A 5,452-nucleotide genomic window follows, 5' to 3' on the forward strand; every position below is an offset into this window, starting at 1 on the left:
CGCTGCTGAACAGGGCTGGCTACAGCTGCTAACCAGAGCTGGCTAGCACTGCTAACTAGGGCTGGCTACAGCTGCTAACTGGGGCTGGGTAGCACTGCTAACTAGGGCTGGCTACTGCTGCTAACTGGGGCTGGGTAGCGCTGCTAACTAGGGCTGGCTACAGCTGCTAACTGGGGCTGGGTAGCGCTGCTAACTAGGGCTGGGTACAGCTGCTAACTGGGGCTGGGTACAGCTGCTAACTGGGGCTGGGTAGCACTGCTAACTAGGGCTGGCTACTGCTGCTAACTGGGGCTGGGTAGCGCTGCTGAACAGGACTGGCTAGCACTGATAACCGGAGCTGGCTAGCACTGCTAACTGGGGCTGAGTAGCGCTGCTGAACAGCTGCTGCTGGCTAAACTGTTAACCGCGGCTAGCGCTCACCCTTGGACAAAATACTGGAATTCTAAGCTTACTGTAAATAAACAGAAGCGCTTTACTCACTCAAATAACAATTTTCAGGAGAGAAATCTGTTTAGATTAACATTCACTTTGATGTAGGCATCCTTACTAGTGTCGATTAATGCGCCTTTTAATCTGGTGCGCCTAATGTATGAACAGAGGCGGTTCTTTAATTAAGCAAACCTAGGCATTTGCCTAGGGCCTCGACCAAATCTGTCCTCCATAGGGGCCCCCAAATCTGACCATCCCAGCTACAGCAAATACACCAAAAACAAATGTTAAAGTGTTACTTATGTAAAGTAAAGAAAAAACATATTTCTATTAAAAAACAACAGAAATATCAGTAGAATAACAAATTAATGTCTAAATACTAATTGTCCAAACACACATACCCCCCTCCGTTGCTTGCATTGAACTAGTCCATAATATGATGAAGCAATGTGCGACACAACGTGACTTCAAACCAAAACAATGAATAATGAATAAGTGAATCACTTATCTAACCAGCCTTTACTGATTTCTGCCCCCAATAACCCTTTCAATAACCTCCAATAGCCTTTAGTAGTCTTCAGTAGCCTTCAACAGTCTAACCTTGCAGCCGTGGTGTGTCCACTAAACTCCGTAGTTATAAACATGCTGAGGTTAGCAGCGCTAACTGACCTGTTTATAATGTAATCCCAGCAGTGACTATGTGACGGATGCTCTAAACTGCTGCTGTTAGCTGCTTGGGCTGAAAGATGAACTGTAGAGAGCTGTATTATCCGGTTAAAACATTTATTTTCTACACAGAAAACTGTATAAAAAAATAAATAAATAAATAAATAAATAAAAAAAACGCTCCAGCTGAGCCTGTAGCTCTGATTGAGTAAAGACGGCGGGGCTTGTGCTGCTGCTGCTGCAGCTCCGACTAGTGGTTGGATGAGGAACTGCAGCTTCCTGTAAGCGAGCAGTTTCACCAGTTTGCTTAACCCTAAACTCCTGAATCAGATCGGCTAAAATCAGAAGAATATCTGCCGATCGCTGATACCGTATTTTGGCTGAAAATCGGCCGATACCGATACACTGCTGATCGATCGTTCCATCTCTAGTTATTTGGTTTATGTGTGTGTTTCAAGAATGAGGGCCCCTTGTTTATATTTTGCCTAGGGCCCCAAAATGGCTAAATCCGCCCCTGTGTATGAAAATAGACATATACTGATAGAGCACCTTACAATCCGGTGCGCCTTATAGTCCAGAAAAATACAGTAAATCTTTTCTAATATAGGTGATTTGGACTGTTTTGTAAATATCTGTATATATATATAGTGACATATCATGGGAGTATTTTAGGCCACGTGTCTGTATTGAATTTGAATGGTGTTTCATTTCCATGTAAAATGGTGTCTCCCTGCCAGCTTGTGAGCGCCCTAATAAGGATTAATGTACAGTTAAGCATTGGTGCCCATACTGCTGTGTAATGTGCATGCATGTGAAGAGAACGTAATTTTTGTATAAATTTATAAATTAATTTTCTTTATAGCCCCCCCTCTAATTAAAGTCCAAATCATCCAAAAACCTGCTTTCACAACTTATAACAAACCAGACAGTGGTTCAGTTTATCTGGACTGAGATAAAGTTTGGCTCTTTAGTTTGAACGTCATAGTTTGTGGCACCATTCACACCTGCTATTTTGATTCAATCAGAAATAATAAAAAAAATCAATACTTGAAGTAATGAATAATGAAATACATACCACTTATTCATATTACATAATTATGTAGATTCCAAATTTTTTGCTCTCTAATCTAAGCTACACCTAACCTCCCAGTAATGTATCTGCTTATGTTCATACATTAATTCCATTTTAAAATATTCCAGTATACCAAGTATACTGTATACCTGCTCATCCCCCAGATTCAGACCTCCCAGTCTTAGGTTTATCCTTCTTTGGGGAAGTGTGTCTTTCATACAAGAGCATCATTCTGTGGGTGCAGAGGAGGGTCGGGCCACACCCATGGAAAGTATGAGACAGTGGGCATGCATGTAAACACTGCAGAAGCACTTCAGATGAAGTCAAAAGGTGGGCATATTTTCTTCTCCACCCAATTGAGAGGAATGTGGATGTGAAGGGCAAACAGACAGTAGTTTGTTTTTTTGAGTGCAGTAGAAGAAAGATTGATCGAGGAGTGGGAAATGACTGACTTCACTGGATTGAAAAAAAGGCCAAAAAATTCTCAGAAAGAACATGAAGAGAGTAATGTCTTTTCTTTCTATCTTCAATAAAAAGGTCATAAATAGAATTATGAGCTTGAACTGATGACTCCAAGGCACTGGGAAAACAGCCTGTATGTAGAAATGGCCAGTTCATGATGTGAACAGACAGCTGAGTGTTACAGTAGAAGAAGGCGGCCTCTACCTATGAAAGGTGCTTCATAAAATTTGTAAACCTAGAAGCCCACTAGATTTTCCCTGTCGCTTATTTTTTCGTAGACCTGACTTAATGATGAAAAGCTTGGGAGGGCTAAGGGGAGTTGGGTGGGGGGTGTGAGGTGAAGGCAGCTCACAGACGATTCTTTATTTTATACGCAGATGAGCACCTGTAGAGACACACGCGGCGTGTCGGTGGAAAAGCCCTAAGAGCTGCAGTTCGACAGCCAGCCACAGAGTGGGCCTCTGTTAGGAACATCCCTTCACATAAGAACGTCTGTCTGTATTTATCCAGTCACTCCACTCAGGTCCAAAACACAAGTGCAGTTCATGATGTTCAGGAAGATGAAAAAAGTACATTACTTACACTGATATTCTCCGGGCAGCTTTTACTAGGATTATACTGGGGAGGAGTGGGTTTTATCATTTCAATCTAGAGGAATGGAACCTGGACTGCAACTGATTCCTAGACAGCTGCTCTGAACACCACACTGACATCTGTCTTCTCTCTTATGGAGACTGAGGAGAACTGTGAATCTTCAGCTGCACGATATTAAGAAACCATTACACGGGCAACGTGACATAACCAAACTCACTTTCAAGAAGTCCCAAAGCCATTTTCAGTTTATTTATTCTCTTTCCACTCTAGAGTTTTCTAGTTTTCATCAGAGATATTCACAAGTCTTTTATTGCAAGTCCAATGTCAAGTTTCAAATCTTTGGTCACGAGTCCAAGCCAAGTCTCAAATCTTTGGTCATGATTCCATGTTAAGTCTTAGGTGTTTTGTAATGAGTCCAAGTCAAGTTTCAAGTCTTTGCTCATGCATCCAAGTCAAGTTTTTGGTCATGAATTTAAGGCCAAGTTTTAAGTCTTTGCTCATGAATCCAGGTCAAGTCTTAAGTGTTTTGTCATAAGTCCAAGTCAAGTCTCAAGTCTTTGCTCACCAAGTCCAACACTTTTTAACGTCATGTCAATGCCACTCAATGCAAACAAGTGAGACAAGCAAACTAACATTTCACTCAACTTTTCAAATATTCAGTTACAAAGCTAGTTGCACACTAAGTTATCTTCACATGGTTGATAATGATGTAAGCATGTTTGCTAACTGTTGACATGTGCTAATGTGACAGACCTCTCTGGGAGATTTTTCAGGTGCCTGATAATATTTGATGTTGTTGATACAGCCTTCTTTCACTAATGTCTGTTAAGGCAAACTGCATGGCCAGGGTCTTGATTGTTTCAATGGGACTGAACAGGATACCTAAAAACACAAAAAAAAAAACACAAAAAATTTTCCATCTCTGGCAGCAAGCATGTACATAAGCACGTCTGACCTAGAGGTTGGAATCCATGCATTGTGTTGTTGGTACCCACTGTGGATTGCATGCCTCTTCAAAATCTTCTTAGAGCAATTTGAAAAAGTGTTGGCATCTCTCCTCGCAGCCAAGTCTCACCACTGCACAGATGAATTGAGATCTCCCATCTACTAGAGCCTGAAATAGAGAGGGAAAACACTTAGGCCAATAGCTTCAGTATGCCACAGCTGTGAACATGCAAAGGAATAATCTACAAATCTCACCTCGGGCATCACAGACTCTGGGAAATAAATAAAGTGCAAGACCAATAAACCCAGTGCCTTTTGGAACAAAATTAAGAACAAGGAATGAAAAAATAACCCTTGGCTCAGGAAAAAGAACTGGCACTGGTCTTTGAAGTAATGCACAGTCAATTTATCTGGACTAATAAAGACACTGATGAAATGCTTTTGATATTGTAATACGTATGGTCATCTGTCTAAACTTTTACGAACATAACAAGTGTATGCTCTTTGACATTTCCTCACACATTTCTTTGAATTAGACTTCTTACATTTACTAAAGAAGTCTAATTCTACTTACATGCTTTTCTGAACAAGTTGGAAGATACAGAACCAGGATCTGAAGTGACAGAAGCATATATGATGTGGTGGAGTAAGATTAGAGGATGTTACACAAATATGACAAATATAATTACGCAATAGCACACAATTCTTATAAGTGTAATTATGCTTTACTAGAGTTACATAGTGCAGTGTCTTGCATCCCGAGCATCACCTTGATTTCAAATATGCTATTATAAAGCACAATGCTACAGAATATTGTAACATTATAAAGCATAAAACTAATCTAGAATTAAGAGGTAAAGCATCCTTTGCCTCAGGCAAGTTCAGGGGTAATTCTGCCCAATAAAAGAAGACACTCATTGTAACTACAGTCCTATTTCACAATCACAGTCAACACTTTACTGAGTGTCAGACAATCTGCAGGTTTAGTCACCCCAATGTGGTGTTTTCTTTTCTGGAGAAGACTGTCTTTATGGTGTGGTTGTTGGCTGGAATTTCCAGCTGTGCTGTCTTGCTTCTTTTCAGCTGATGTGGATGACTCAGCACAGGCTAAGGTCTCACAGACTGTTTCACAGGCTTGTAGGGAGTTTAATTATGGTGAGGTTAAATGATTTGGGCTGAACTGATGTTCATTGTGGAAGAAACAGGTCCACCACTCCCAATGGAGTTTCTGAACCAGTTTGTCTGATTTTACTATTTATAGGTATATGTTTGAGTAAAAATGAA

General features: G+C 40.8%; 1 long non-coding RNA gene across 1 annotated transcript; it reads right to left on the reverse strand.

Moving 5' to 3' along the window:
* Nucleotides 1–3,458: 3,458 nt before the first annotated feature.
* On the reverse strand, nt 3,459–5,053 carry LOC111191935 (uncharacterized). The gene is made up of 5 exons (XR_002649732.2): nt 4,898–5,053; nt 4,743–4,781; nt 4,424–4,480; nt 4,219–4,337; nt 3,459–4,105 (listed from the first exon to the last, which is right to left on the reverse strand). It is a non-coding gene; the product is annotated as an uncharacterized LOC111191935 (long non-coding RNA).
* Between the last annotated feature and the right edge of the window lie 399 nt (nt 5,054–5,452).

Source organism: Astyanax mexicanus, chromosome 1 (assembly GCF_023375975.1).
Source record: "Astyanax mexicanus isolate ESR-SI-001 chromosome 1, AstMex3_surface, whole genome shotgun sequence".
NCBI lineage: Eukaryota > Metazoa > Chordata > Actinopteri > Characiformes > Acestrorhamphidae > Astyanax > Astyanax mexicanus.